Raw genomic sequence first — 16419 nt, 5'->3', positions numbered from 1 at the left:
TACGTAATTTCATTTCCAACATTACACAGATTTGTTCCAGACTCCATTAAGTCTCTGTATTCACTGGAGAGATTTTTTCTCAGTGAGCCTATTTCTTCATTGGAGTAGTAATGCACTCATTGATCATTTTAATCCCTGCATTTGGCTTTCACATGTATTAGTAGTTGAATATAGCTGACAGAGATGAGTAAGATCAGAAGTTTGCAGTCAGTAGGATGACTGACATGTCAGCAGGTGAGTTCAAACAGCATATTGCTACAGGTGCTCGGGTGAAGGGCTGTGCATTGTTGAGAAGAGTAAAAGTTATGGTTAGATAATAGAAGAGGAATAATTCATTTCTCCCAGTTTCTAATTTCTTAATGTATTGCTCTTTATTTGTGCATTTTGAAAACTTAAAGATCATTAAAATTCTCCTTACCCACTTGTCCCAAAATGCTCAAATTCCACTTTTGTAGATAATCGTTCTTCAAACGTTGATTGAAGTAATTATAAGAAGTAATGTCTTGTTTTTATTTTTAATTTTGTTTTTTATTTTTACTTTTTAAACATTTATTTTATTTATTTTTATCCCCTTCCTGCCCATTGTCTGCTCTCTGTGTCTACTCACTGTGTGTTCTTCTGCGTCTGCTTGCATTGTGGCACTGGTAAACTGCATCTCTTTTTTTGTTGCTTCATCTTGCTGTATGAGCTCTCCGTGTGTGCAGTGCCACTCTTGGGTGGGGTGTACTTTTATCACGTGGTTCGGTTCTCCCTGTGGGGTGCACACCTTGCGCTTGAGGTACTCCTACACATGTTCTCGCCTGCATGGCACCACACTCCTTGCATGCGGCAGCACTGCACATGGGCCAGCTCCAAACGGGTCAGGAGACCCTCAGGATCAAACCCAGGACCCTCTGTATGATAGACAGACAATCTATCAGTTGAGCCATGTCTGCTTCCCTTGTCTTTTATTTTGGCATGCATTTAGGAGTACTCTAGTATTTAGAGTAAAATTTATGGCCCTTTGGAATTGTTGAATAACTTGAGAGACCGTAATGGATCAAGATACTTCCTGTACTATTGACCATACAGAGGGAGTAAAGATACGAGAGAGGCAATGAACAGGGGTATTTGGAGGTCCCAAAGAGAGTGCAGGTCAGAAGGTCTTATTCCCCTGGATTAGTGAATTTGTTCAGTACATCAGGAGTCTGTGATGTGCTGCTGAACTGTCTGTATGGTGAACACTTGGGTTATGTAGAGTTGGGTTCATCAGCATCCATTGATCCAGAGTTTTGTATGATTTCTGTTTAGTTCAGCACAATGTTGGACTTTGCTGTAAGGTTCTCTGCTATTATAATGAATAATAGATCTCTGACTTATGTTTAAATTGGAAGCCCTTTACACATTAGCTCATTGGATCTTTTTTTTTTAAGCTTTATATTTTATTTATTCTCTCCCTGTCACCCTGCTGCCCCACAGTTACCTGCTCTCTGTGCCCATTCACTGTGTATTCTTTTGTGACCACTTCTATCCTTATCAGGAGCACTGGGGATCTGTTTTTGTGTGTGTGTGTGTCATCTTGTGTCAACTCTCCATGTGTGCAGTGCCATTCTTGGGCAGGCTGCACTTTCTTTTGCCCTGGGCAGCTCTCCTTATGAGGTACAGTACTTGTGCATGGGGCTCCCCTACATGGGGGACACCCCTGCATGGGACAGCACTCCTTACACACATCAGCACTGTGCGTGGGCCAGCCCCACGCAGGTCAAGGAGGCCCGGGGTTTGAACTGTGGACCTCCCATGTGGTAGACGGATGCCCGATCCACTGGGCCAAGTCTGCTTCCAACAACATCCTTAATTAGTGTGGTACATTTGTTACAATTGATGAACACATATTGGAGCATTTCCACTAAGTATGGATTCTACTTTTCAATATAGTTTAAGCTCCCTCCCACACATTTTTGTAATTTATGACAAAATATGTAATGGCCTGTATCCTTCACTGCAGCATCATTTAGGATGATTCCAGTGTCTAGAAAATGTCACCATATTACACCTATTTTTTTAAAAATAGATTACATAAACTTTACATAAATGTGATATTCTTTATAATGGAGTTTTAATTCAATGTGTCTGTGTGTCTCTGGGTGTGAAAAGCAGGTGACCATTCAGCAATGAGAATGATCTGACTTGAAACTCAAAATCAGTATGAGATTTCTGAAAAGTCGCCACTTTCTCATTGTGTCCTCTCAAACATCCTTCTCTGCCTTCTCTGAATCCTTATGTCCATGGTGTTTTTAGGAGTTAGTGAACTTGAAAGATGTAATTATAGGCTTCACTCAAGAAGAATGGGCCTTGCTGGACACATCTCAGAGAAAGCTGTTCAGAGATGTGATGCTGGAGAATATCAGTCATCTGATCTCAGTGGGTGAGTATCTCAAATGTACTTATCTATATCAGTTTCTGTTATTTTCTCAAGAAGTGTCTAGAACTGCTTGTCCATATTGTTTTGAATATTATTTTATATTTTAATTTTAAACTTTATATACATAATGTTTTACTATTTTATAACATGCACAAATACCTAAAAGAAATTTGTTTCTTATTACATCTAGTTTTTCACACAACTAGATTGTAATTATCTTCAACACAAATATCATGTCTTCTACTCAATGTCCAGTGCTCAGAGCAGTGCTGGGAATTCAGTGATTATTTTCTTACAGAATATGTGTGTTAAATATATGTATCTTAATATTCTACTCAAGGGATTTAGCGTGGATTCAGATTATATTCATAAAAACAACATGCATTTCCTTTTACACATTATTCTAGGGAGCTTATGTTATAGTTTCTTTCTGAAAATAAAAATGAACCATTGTAGAAACCTAGAATTTCTCCTTGCTTGAAAATATAAAGAGTTCTCAAGGGTGTCTTTGAACCTGGGCATCAATAACCAAAAGTCCTTATGTATTTGGGTAGTAGGTTAAGATTAAGAGTTAATCTTTAATGGTGAAAATTGTCAATGTTCTCTATTGCAAGTTCTTTTCCCTTGACTGATCTTCAATGTTTATCTTATTTTCCTTCAGTCACTAAAGTGGTTTAAAGCTGTTCATACCACCAAAAACATATTCTTAAATTGAATGCATTCCTCTACATATGAATATCGTGTATCAGATCTTCTGATGAGGTTATTTCAGTTAAGGTGTGTCCCAACTCTATCAAGATGAGTATTAATCGTGAGTTCTTTATAAGAGAATGACATTCAGACAGAGAGAAAGCTGAGGGAAGTAACAGGCTGAAATCAATAAAACCCAGAGGAGAAGAAGTAGACCAAGAGATGCCATGTGCTTTGCCAAATGACCACCTCAGGACCAGTTGTTGCCAGAAGCCAACTGAGAATGCCATGGTCTTGGGGGAACATTCTTGCCTTGATGATGCCTGGATTTGGCCATCTTCCCACCCTTAGAACCATAATGTGATACATTTCCATTTTTTCAGCCAACCCATCTCAGGTTATTTGCTTCAGCAGCCTTGGAAACTAAAACAAAATTTTGAACCACAAGTGTGAAATGCTACTGTTGCAAATATAAAAAATGTGGAAAGAGCTTTTGAATTAGTTAATGGGTAGAGGCTTGAAGAAGTGCAAATGCTTTCTTAGAAAAGGCTTAGATTGCTCTGAAGAGATCATTGGTATGTATGGATGCTAAAGAGTCTCCCAATGAAGACAGAAGGAAGTAATGAATTGGAAGCTTTAGGAAATGAGATTTGTTTTAAAGGGGCAGAGAAGTTGGCACAATTGAGTTTTGAAGTCAGATGGAAGGCAGACTTTTAAAGTGGTGAAGTTTTGCTGAGGCTGTTTCCAAACTAAATGTGAAGAAAATAGCCTGGTTTCTCTTTGTAGCTTATAGGAAAATGTAGAGGAATGGGATGTGGTTTGGAAAATTCTGAGATTCTGAGTCCTCCAAGAAGAGTGCTCTATGTGAGGGTTTAACTGAACATGAATAAATCATCAATTTCTGTGTAAGTCAGTATTAGAAGAGCAGTCATCTAGGAAAGATCTGTGGGAAGTTTCCTCTAAGATGGTTTGGATCTCTGTGTACCATATAGAAAATGGACAAGTTTTTTTGAGATGTGTATGAATGGAACCACTGTGAGCTGATATTAAAATGGACAGAAAAGGAACCTGTTAAAGGAAAAATCACTTCAAGGTCAGAGACATGGAATCTACAGTCTGGACTGTAGACATGTTATCAAGGCAAGACAGCAGGTCCACCCATTTATGTGGAAAGGATGAGTCTGCCCCAGGCTCAGAGTTGGCCAACTCTCTGTCCCATTGTTCATGAAGACTGCTGCCACCCTAATGTTCTTGGTGGCTGGAATCTGTGCTTGTGGAATTGTGGAGTTTGGCCACTACTCCACTGTTCTGAGAGGATTGTGCCTTTTTCCTAGGAATTCAGAGTCTGGCCACTATGCCAGTGTTAACAGAGAGTGCGGCCTTCATGCCAGGGTTTGGAGAGAACATGGCTGCTGCACAAGCACTTTGAAGGGGTGAGGCTGCATCTTCAACAGTCCTGGAGATTAAAATATTGTCCAGAGCTGAACCTCACACTTTGAAATCTAATGAAACATTCCTTGCAGGATTTCAGAGTTCTTTGGGACCTGGAATTCCTGGTTTTGTTCAATTTCTCCCTATTGGAGTGGAAATATTTGTCCTTGGCTTATCCCTCCATTGTATGTTGGAAGAAGATAACTTGTTCTGTAGACTGCACACATCCACAGATGGGAATTGTGCCCTAGGATTGACCACACCCATCATAAATTTTGATTGTACTTTGTACTTCACATTTTTTCTGAAACAACTTAAGCCTTTTGGGATATTGTGATGGGTTGAAAGTATTTTGCATCTAGAAAGAACCTGTCATTTTTAGGGTTAGAGGGTGATGTATGGTGGTTTGATGTTTTGTACTCCATAAAAATGTACTTAAATAGAATCAATTCTTGTATGCATATACCCATTGTTAGTAGGGCCCTTTGATGAGATTACTTCAGTTACAGTGTGTCTCACCTCGTTCATGAAGGGACTGAATCCTGATGCAAGAGTCCTTTATAAGAGAATAAAATTCAGACAGTCAAAGAGCCATTAGAAGTAATCTGAAATCAGTGAAACCAGAAGAGAATAAAGTGATCAGGAGATATTTCCATGTGCCTTGCCATGTGACAAGGACCAAGGGTCACCAGCAGCCATTAGGAGAATCTCACAGTCTTGGAGAGAATGCATCGCCTTGATAGTGCCTTGATGGTGCTTTGATTTCAACATTTTCCTGGTCTGAAAACCATAATAAATTGCCTTTGTTTAACCCAAGTTATTCATGGTATTTGCTTAAGAAGTCTAAGAAGTAAAACAGTCACCTTCCCTGGATTTGATGGCAATGCACTGTTAATGGCACAGAATTCAAAATTTCATTTATTTTTTACCACTACCAGGATTATCAGGTCTGCAAATCACATGTACTTTCCCAGTTGGAGCAAGGAGAGGAACTGTGGAGAGAAGGAAATGGATTCCTCCAAAGTGAGAATTCAGGTAAGCTCTCAGATGCTGTGCTTCATGCTAATGAGGAATCTGTTAACTGGTACATAGGTTACTGAAAATAACAACTGTAGATTTCCTGAAGGGAGTTAAATTTTCTGAAACGCAGTTGTCAATATTGGGAAAATTTTCCTTGGATGTTGTCATGATTCCATTGACTTATCAATCTCTACTGTAGTGTAATAGTACATAGTACATTGTACATAATAGATATGTTTATACTGTAAAGATTTACCATACACTTAATGGACATATTCTTTTTTTCCTCTTGGATGGTTATTCTTCTTACCTCCCCAACATACCAGCTTTTTAATAATTTTTCTTATATTTCCATTTTGAAAATATTTTCTATTTGTCAATGTGGTATAAAGGTTTCTCCTGCATAGAATATTGCTTAATTTGATATTATTTGCCATATATGAAACAAATATAGAATAATGTGACTTCAACATTTTAATTTCCCTAATCCTAGTCTACCAACATTTTTTTACTGTTGTTTTTTTCCAGTTCTTTCAGGCAGAGAAAGTTGTCTTTAAAAACTAATGCTCTCCATGCAGTGTATCTGCAGGAAAGTCACACCTACCGTCATGTCATTGGTAAGCTTCACAGATATGAACCCTTGTCTTCCAAATAGATACTTGGGAGTAGATGAATTAGGAATTCAGTACAGCCACTTAACTGTAGGTATGTTGATCTTAAGTGTTAATCAAGAGTAAATGGGTGATAGTTTGCAGTTAGGGAAAAATTAACTCAAGCACAAAGGTATAACCTGGGTTTTTATATAGATATAATTGCATAAACACACCTCTTGTGATTAGTCTTTGAAACATTATGAAGTCTTCTAAAGTTGATTAGATAGTTCTGCAATTGGGATGCAAAAGAAGAGAAGATCTCTGTGCATGCAGGAGAATAACTTGATATTCCAACTAACATAAGGAAGATGTTATTTGGAGACTGTCACTAAATGATTAGGATTCGTATGTATACGAGTGGATTTTTGTAAAGTCTGTGGTCTCTTATCTACTTCTCTGAAGCAGAAATCTCATACTCAATAGAATGGCATTACATGTAATGAATTACCAGATTTTACTCACAAATCCAGAGTGACTAAACATATGTCTTTTATGCAAAAGATCAAGAAACTCTACTTCAGCTGTCTATTTGGGAAATCAGTGACAAGTCATCTTCTAATCTACAAAAGCAAAATCACTGAAGAAGAAAATCATATGAATGTCATCTATGTGGGAAAGCCTTCCATAGATTTTTTGGCCTGAGGCAGCATAAGAGGGCTCACACTGGAGAGAAACCTTACAAATGCCATGTATGTGGGAAATCCTATGCTTTCTCTTCTGGTCTGAGACAATATGAGAGGACTCACACTGGAGAGAAACCCTATGAATGTCACATATGTGGAAAAGTCTTCACCTCTTATGTCTTCAGAAGACATGATAGTACTCACAGTAGAGACAAACAACGTAACTGTCTCTCATGTAGGAAAACCTTCTGTTATCTTTCTGGCCTGAAAGAACACAAGAGAAGTCATACTAGAAAGAAACACTATGAATGTCTTACATGTGGAAAAGCCTTCAACTTATTTACTTTCCTGAGAAAACATTAGAGGTCACACAGAGAGAAACACAGTGAATGTCATGTATGTGGGAAAGCCTTCACCTCTTTTTCTGCCCAGATAAAACATGAGAGGACTCACTGGACAGAAACCATATGAATGTCACCTATGTGGGAAAGCTTTCCATCATTGTTTTTCCCTGAAAGAACATGAGAGATCTCACACTGGAGAAAAACCATATGAATGTCTTATATGTGGGAAAGCTTTCACTTGGTCTTCTGTCTTGAGAAGACATGAAAGAACTCACACTGGAGAGAAACCCTATGAATGTCTAGTATGTAGGAAAGCCTTTACTAATTCTTCTGCACTTAGACGACATGAGAAATATCACACTGGAAAAATACTGTAGGAATAGCATCTGTTTGGGGAAACTTTAGGGTAATTTTGTAACCTTAGACAACATGAGAGAACTGAAACTAGAGAGGAACCCTATGACTCCCATACACCTGAAAGGCTTTGGTCAGTGTTCTAATCTTACATTACAAGAGAGAACTCATACTTTAGATGTTTCAATTATGGAAGGTAGTGCAGTCTTCTACTTAACCTTCAAACATACTAAAGAACTCAAATATTGAAGAAACTGTGTTTATGTTCAATCTTTCAGAGCCTCCATCAATTTAAGCCAGTTCACCTTGGAGCATATTGATAGAAATGCCATGTTTGTAGGAAAGCATATAGAAGATATAGTGTAGACATACAGCACTAGACAACTCATAAATGTAATGAAATTGGAGGAGTCTTCATCTACTGCTCCAACTCAGAGAAACTTATTTTTCACAAGATGAAACCCCTTGATTGAGTGCCAGATAATTTATGGTGAAGATGGTATTCATGAAAAACCACACAAAATCATTTATTCATACATTAACATATGAGGCAAGTGAGAATTCACACTGTATACAACTCTTACCAGTGCCACAAGTGAAGACTTGCCTTCAGTGAACAGTCATTCCTGAGCATTAATATTCTTATGCTGAGGTAACAATCCTGAAGTCATTTAGGAAAATCTTCAGCTGGATTTCCCATCAGAACATTCAGTGGAAAGTAAAGTGCTTTATATAGACCATTTAGCATACAATTCAGAAAATGGTCAAGAGCTTGAACAAGTCTCAATATTTAAATTAAGTGGGATAACAATATAGAACTGTGAAATGACAAAGGTATACTGATGGATATAAAGTGAGATTGATTCAAGGGATCAATATATGCATATATCCAAGCAAGAGATCTTGTTGCTGAAAATCTTTTATGTTAGGTTACATTTTACTTTTGTTTTTCTGCAGTTCTAAACACAAAAGACTTGCATCAAGCAGAAAATCACTGTGTAAATCATTTAGAACACAAATTTATGATTTTTATCTATTACCTTAGTATTCTAAGATGTGCTTTTGGCAAGGTTAAAAACAGTCATGGATAAACACTTTAGAAGTAGTATCTATGGTATACACATACTCCTTTTGAAATATCATTTACTATTGCCCTCACACTTTAAAAAGGAATTGTAAATGAAACTAAATAAAATGAAACATGTCAGTCATGGTGAATTGTGGGCTCATTGGTTAGAGAAGTCCCCAGAAAGCAGAATCTGTTAGTGTGTCATTCCATGCATTAGCATTTTATTATAAAAAGGCTTTTCCAACAAGAATATAAAGATAACATCAAGCAAGCACATGAAATTACATTGAAGACATAGGGAGTGTCCCATTTCCAGAATGTACAGTTTTCAGGAGGATGACATCTGTATCATCTCCAGTTTAAATTAGGTGGCCTGTAAATACCACTTTAGCCCAGAACAGAAACCACCCCTGGGGAGTGCTTTGGGGAGTACATTCCATTCGAGAAGTAGAAAGCAGTTGGCTATATTGCGATTGGGTTTTGTCTTTGTAACTTCAAGAGAAAACTTCCTAGTTCTCCATTCCCTCAGAGCTGTGCATTCCCCAACATACTTTCCAATGCCTTATTTTCCTTACACTGCACTGTTCAGTGCCCTGATACCTTTACATGGGGTCACTGCCCAGTTATTCTTTCAAATGGCATTCATGCTGTTGTTCTTTGAGTTCTCCATTTCATCGTCTTCTCACCCCATTTTTGTTGGGGGTGAAATGTTCCTATTGGGTCATTTTTTGCTATAGTGAGGTACCTAGGTCTGCATGGAATCCATTCAGATATCTGAACACTTTGCAGAAGTGTCTCTACAATCAACATTATGCATGAGAATTGCTGTGCCATATCCAGATTATCTACAATGGTTTTCTCTATGACAAAACTCATCTCATTTTAGTTTTACAAGTTTCCTCCATTAACCAAACCATACCATCAGGAATGATTTTTGTCATTCCCTATATTGACTTCACTGCAGACACCTGGATTTTTTTTTTTTTTTTTTTTTTTTTTGCCATTTGAGCACCTGTATCTTAAGAGACTGATGAAGGTGTGCACCCCTCCTTTCCCCATCCATCCTATGCCAATAAAGGACTTACATTCCCTAGGGGGATCCTGGAATCCTTATCTCCATCCCTAAGGATTCTTTTTAAAGAGAGTAAGAGTGGGGCACTAGTGATGTGAGTGTCCTTCCTATCTGACTCATTAGAGTCAGAAGTGTCTTCCTCACTGACCTGTACCATGTACAAGGAAGCCTTAGCAACCTGTATGTTCCTGTTTTCTGGGGTGCATCAAGGGCTCATTAGGTAACTGTGCAGAACTCTATGCTTTTCCAGTTCTGAGAGTGCTGAGATCAGTTCAGTGATAGGTTGGCTCAAAGGGAAGGTGGTGTAAAACTGAAAGAAATAAAAGAGAAAGACACAAGATAGTAGATAAAGAGGGAACCAGGGGACTCACAGCTTCTGGAACTGAGAACCTTGACCATAGTTTCCACATCGTATTGTTTGGAAACTACTGAGCAACTGTTTGCTATCAGAACTGCAACATCATCTACTATAGGGAATAACTGCAACATCTGCAATAAGGCAACATCTACAATAGAACAGGTGAAACTCTTTTTCCCACATATCCCCATTTTTGTTTTTGGTAAGTATGCAAATGACATTTTACTGATGAACAGGCTTCCTGGATGATATTTTCACTTTTACATTTGAACAATACTCATTAAATTTTTTCTCAAAACATTCAACAAGGTACATCTATGTATCACTTACAGTTCATCAGATCACCTAAGTATGAAATATGTTTCATTATTAAATTTCTTATCACTATTCAAGCATTTTATACATAATCCATAACTGCAGCAATGAAAAATAACACTTCAACCTAGAAGACATTTAATGACTAGACTTTCATTACTCATGGGCTTAATATTCCCAACCAGCAAGGCTATATAGGCCAGTACTTGATCAAAAACATCTCATTTTCCCCAGTTTGTATAGTGCTCTTAGCATCTTCACTGGACCTAGGGCCACATCCAATTCACAGGCTAAGTCAGTATCCACCTTCTCCCTCTATTTTTTGAAGCAGCCTTTGGAGATTCTCCTACTCCCAGGAAGGACCTTTCCTAATTAACACATCTTAGGGATAAGAGTTTTTAGTATTCCAACAATATTACAAATTCTATAAGTGTAAGAAAACATTGTACCCTATCAGTTACAGCAGAGAGTATACTTTTATCTTACCCAACATGTAAGAATTTCATAGAGTTGCAGGGACCCTACAGCTTGTCTCAATCTTTTTGCCTATTCCAGGCCCTTAAGATACCACTGTCTCTGATGTTAGTAGGGTCACTGCCACAGGTTTCTTCTATGCAGCCAGTTTGATTGTCATCAGGCCAGGGCAAAAAGCCTTGAAGAACTGCAAAAGTCCTTTGCTGACCTTTTCCCACAGTTTTTGCACTTTTTGTATTCATTCAGGCTTGTTTTAATTTTGCAAAACTCATTATCTCACTGAATGCTACCAAAATACTTTTACAATTTCCTCAATGCATACTAGTTCTGTCCCATATATCTCCATATTAACCATTTTATTTTAGGAAAAAATACACCTTATAACATTTTGGTTAACATTCCCACAAACTTTTTACCTTTTGCAATATTTACTTAACTTTTATATCTTTCATTTTATCCTTTTTCTTTTTCTCTTTTCCTTTCTCTTTCTTCTTCCTTTTCCTTTCTTGTTCTTTCTTCCTTTGTTCTTTTTTCCTTTCTTTTTCTTTTCTATCTTGTTTTTCCTTCCTTTTCTTTCTTTTTCTTTCCTTTTCCCTTCCTTTCTCATTTCTTTTTTTTCTTTTTACCTTTTTCTTTTTTGAACAATTACACACCCTGAAACATACAACACACACAGTGACATCAAACAAAAGCAGTTCCAAATCTATTAATCTAGAATTTCTTCATTGCTTCCTTTTATAATTCAACATTTCTTTTCCAGTTTTACTCCTCTCAATTTTCTTCTTAATCTCTTTCTGTCCCAAGCTATACTTGCTTTATGATGCCATGCTTGAACAAGTTCTATAGTTTAAATTCTTTGATGTAGAGCCTTTCTATTCTTCAGAATGAGACCCAGCCATGCAGTTTCCAGCATCCGTCTCTCCATCTGCATGACCAAAAGTTCTGGATTCCACAGGAACTTTCATCCTCTCTTGGCATTCATGGCACGGATCAATCCGTGTATCTGGCACCCACACAGGATGCTCTCTGTCTCTTGGGGAAATACAAGCAAACTCTTGAGTACTTCAAAGGCTTTCCAAATTACTGGGGGCTCTGCACCATTACACTAACTTTTATTTCACTTTGGATCCCTGTTCAGCACCAGTTGCTGTAAGCCTTCTTCCATTCGTGCCCCATGTTGGGTGCCAGTTGCTGAGATCAGCTCACTGATTGGTTGGCTCAAAGGGAAGGTGGAATAAAACTTAAAGAAATAGAAAGACAAGACAGGAGATAAAGATGGGACCAGAGGACTCACAGCTTCTGGAACTGAGAGCCTCGACCCTAGTTTCCACATCATATTGTTTGAAAACTACCAAGCAGCTGTTTGCTGTCAGAACAGCAACATCATCTACAATAGGGAATAACTGCAACATCTGCAATAAGGCAACATCTACAATAGAACAGGTGAAACTTTTTCCCACATGAGAGCCCTCTTTTTCTTTTTTGGCTTTTAGTAAGGTATTATTCTCATTAAGGAGGCCACCTTCTGCCCCTAACTGCAGTTTTTCTTTAGGGATCACATCTTCTGATGTGTCTCCACACTGCTTTGCTTTGATAAAGCCACATTGCTCTCCTTAATGGGCCAGCCCTGCCCCTCAGTTTTCTTCTCTTGGTAGTTCTTTGTGTTCATTCTTTGGCCCTTCTAGCACAGTTTCCCATTCTCTCCTTCTGGGCCACTTCAATGAAAATGGCAGATGCTGGGCTTCTGATTCCAGGCCAAAACAGAACATTGTTGTGAATATTTTCTACCATTTACCAATTAGTCTCACTGAAATTTTGGTACAAGTCTATGTCCCTGGAAAGGCCTTGTTTCATTGATGCCTCCAGTGCCCTCCAAGGCAGGACCACCTCATCCATATCCTGACCATGAGTGGGATGATGTAGCCAGTTGTTTTTCCTCTACATAAAGTAAATTTATTGCCTCCTGAGCACTCAGGGTTTTTTTCTTTTTTGGACATTTGCTATGGTTAGAATTATCATTTTCATGCTCTCAGCCTCTGACACAGAGTAGATGTATTTGTCTTCATCTCTTTTTTTGGTTGTCTTGCTATAAGCATTTCTTTCTTCCATTTCAACTGTTCTGTCTGCTGTATCACTTATTCTATCATTTCAGGACTGCTGTTGTATGCCTCTAATGTGGCTTTGATACCACTTATGTCTTTCCCATGAGCTCTGTTACTTTCAGGTTTTCACATTCTTTGTTCTCACTTTCTTGTTGATGTCTTTTACCTCCTTAGTCATATTGGCTTTCATCTTATTATTTTGACTTTGGAAATTTGTGTGCATCTTATTGGCTGTTTGTCTGAATTCCTGCATCTCCTCTGGACCTTTGATATATTCTTTTTCCTGGGCCATTTTTTTCCATTTTCTTAGTATGCCTTGTAAATTTTTCCTGGTGTCTAGGCATCTGATTAGGATGGTGAGTGTACTTGTATGCTCAATTTCTCTTTCGTAGAGATTAGAAGGAGACTTGCACCTTGCCATTCTTTGATTCTTGGTTCAACAAATAGATAAATAGGACTTTCTCAAAATTAAGCACTTGCATGTCAAGGAACTTTGTCAAAAGGCTGAAAAGTCAGCTGACTACATTCCATGAAAACATTTAATAATCACATATCCAGTAAGGGTTTAATATCCATGGTATGTAAAGAGCTCATACAACTCAACAATAAAAAGACAAACTACCCAATTAAAAAATGTGTTCAACATTTTTAAAGGCAACTGTCCATAGATATTCAAGTTGTGAAAAAACACATGAAAAAGTTTTCAGCCTCACAAGCAATTATGAAAATTCAAATGAAAAAGTGCAATGTAATATCACTTCACTTATTAAAAATTGTGAAACTGTGACTATTGGAGAGGATGTGGAGAGATAGAAATGCCTATTCACTGTTGGTGGGATTGTAGAATTGTATAGACACTGTGGAGGAATGGCATGTCCTAACAAATTTGGATATAGACTTGGCCATGTTACCCAACAGTGTCATTACTACATATATACCCACAAGAATTGAGAACAGCGATGTGAACAGAAATCAGCACACCACTGTTCATAATGGCATTATTGATTGCCAAAGTTTGGAAACAGCCCAGATGTCCATCAGCTATGCTATATATACATGGTGGAATATTATGTAGCTGTAAGAACAAAGTCAAAGCATATAACAACATGGATGAACTTGGAGTACGTTATGTTAGTGATGCAAGCCAGATACAAAAGGCCAAATACTACATGAATGTACTGTGATGAACAATAAATCTTGTGGATTTAGTAACTTGAATATGGGTTACCAGAAAATAGAAGGATTTAGAGAATGAAAAAGTGAGTATTAACTTGTACAGAATTGTTAAGGACGTATGTGAATTGGAGATGAATAGAAAATTTCAAAGCCCAATATAATCTTTGTAACTAGCAGTACTATTCTGTGCAGTATGAAACTGGTTTAAAGGGAACATGTAAGGTCATATGTATTATTAAAAGGAAAGCTTAAAAATGTGGAACATGGGACTGTATAGCATAGGAAAACCACCTGTGAAATAGGCTGTAGGTAAAATTACATATATGGGGCCATACTTCTCTGAAACTGAACAAATGTATGTTATTTTTGTTTCTTTTTCTTTCTTTTACAGATGTAAATACTGCAAGATGTTACTAGCAGGGGGAAAATGTATGCTAAGTGAAAGAAAACTGACACAAAGTATTACATGTTGTATGGTTCTATTTCTGTAAAGCATAAATATGAATCAATTTGTAAGGCTGAAATTAGATTAGTGTTTTTGCAGGCCTGGGGAAGAACTGCTAAAGGGGAGCGAGTTTTCTTCCTGGAGTAATGAAATTGTTCTAAAATTTTTTTTGGTGATGAATACACAAAATTTTGATTATAACTAAAATCCTTTTGGATATATCATATGTTATTTAAATATGTCAAGAAAACTGCATAATAAATAATTGCACATGAATAACCATAAGTAGCAGCTATGTACAGCTGGTGAAATAGATTGAGAGGTAAAGAAATTTCTTCCTTTTTTCTCTTTTTTTGTTTATTATAATTGAACTAAAGAAAATGCTCTGATAATGATTGAAGTGATGAATATACAACTGTGTGATTGTATCAAATACCATTGATTGTGTACTTTGGATAAACTGTATGCTTTATTAATATGTATCAGTGAAACTGACTTGTTTAAAAGATAGTTTGCAGCCAGGAGCTCAGTAGTTAGCTTCCACAGGAGACAACTGAATCTATAATGCCCCCCTCTTTGAATAGATACATTAACCAAGCCATGTGAAGCTCCCCTGTCTTTTGCCCATATCTTGTCTTTTATTTAATGTATTTCACTTTTAGGAAAATACCTCATTTTGAAAGTTCCATTTTAGCCAATGAGAGGGTGATTCTGTATTAAACCTAACTTTTGACCTGAAAACAGACTGGACTTGGTGCAGCTCCCACAAAGGGTCTGAAAATCCCCTGGGCAGTAATTTAAAACCCTTGAGACATGGTGGAGCAGGTGGCATGGGTGTGTATAGGTGGCCAGCAGCCAGGGTAGTTTCCTTGCTCTTCCTGGGATCCACCTCCTCATCTCTGCCCATCCCCCCCAGCATTTTCTCATTGTTGACATAGAGATTGCTTGCATCTCAGTTGTACTCGTGCATCTCTTGGGAGGCCAGCATCTTAGTCCATTATGCCCTAGAGAGTTGGAAACTCCCATGGATGACTACTGATAAATCACTATGCCTCTACCATGCTGTGGAGTGCTTTGTTGGCACACAGAGTGTTGGGGCAAGATATCTATTACCATGTGTAGCAGTCATATAGTTATGAATTCCAAAAATATATATTGGCTTATGCTTATAATCTGATCTGTACCTGAGCATGATTGAGTTATGATTAGGGCATTCAGTCCCCACCCCTTCGTGGGTACAGCTCACAGGTTAAAGGCATGGCAAAGGACAGAGTTGAGGGTTTCTGCGGTTGGAGTTTGATGCTGAAGTCTTAAGCTGGAGCATCAGGAAGAAAGCTCACAGAGACAAGAGAAGCCAGCCCCAGGAAGAAAGAAACCTTGAACCCAGAGAAAAACAAGACCCAGGAATGTAGGAACCCAGGAAGCCTGAACCCTCGCAGATGTCAGCAGCCATCTTGCTCCAAATAGATTTTCGTGAGGGAAGTAACTATGTTTTATGGCCTGGTATCTGTAAGTTCCTACCCCAAATAAATACCCTTTATAAAAACCAATCCGTTTCTGGTATTTTGCATCAACACCCCTTTGACTGACAAATACACCACCTATATGGAAGGAGACTCACCACATGGAAGATAACAAGAGTCCATGCAGTTATTGGGGTGGGGTCACCAAGAAAACACATGACTTAGGCATGGAATGGACCACCAGTTTCACACAATGTGAAGAAATAGGTTTATCTTAGTGGGAATTGGTCCCCTATCACCAGTGAGTCCCACTCCAAAGCTGATGCAGGGAAATGGTCTATGCACACCCCTCTTGTGTATAGTGTGTATAGTAGGCAATGGACCTGGCTCCCTCCCCACCAGGAACAGATGTAACTCCAAGGATACAGC

General features: G+C 38.1%; 1 long non-coding RNA gene across 1 annotated transcript; it reads left to right on the top strand.

Annotated features, from left to right (window-relative positions):
• Nucleotides 1–2283: 2283 nt before the first annotated feature.
• Nucleotides 2284–16073, top strand: LOC139438401 (uncharacterized). The gene is made up of 4 exons (XR_011648060.1): nucleotides 2284–2404; nucleotides 5461–5557; nucleotides 6071–6159; nucleotides 14474–16073. It is a non-coding gene; the product is annotated as an uncharacterized lncRNA (long non-coding RNA).
• Nucleotides 16074–16419: the final 346 nt, after the last annotated feature.

Source organism: Dasypus novemcinctus, chromosome Y (genome assembly GCF_030445035.2).
Source record: "Dasypus novemcinctus isolate mDasNov1 chromosome Y, mDasNov1.1.hap2, whole genome shotgun sequence".
Lineage (NCBI taxonomy): Eukaryota > Metazoa > Chordata > Mammalia > Cingulata > Dasypodidae > Dasypus > Dasypus novemcinctus.
The sequence above is the reverse complement of the archived record's forward strand: the minus strand, read 5'-3'. Positions and strand labels throughout refer to the sequence as shown.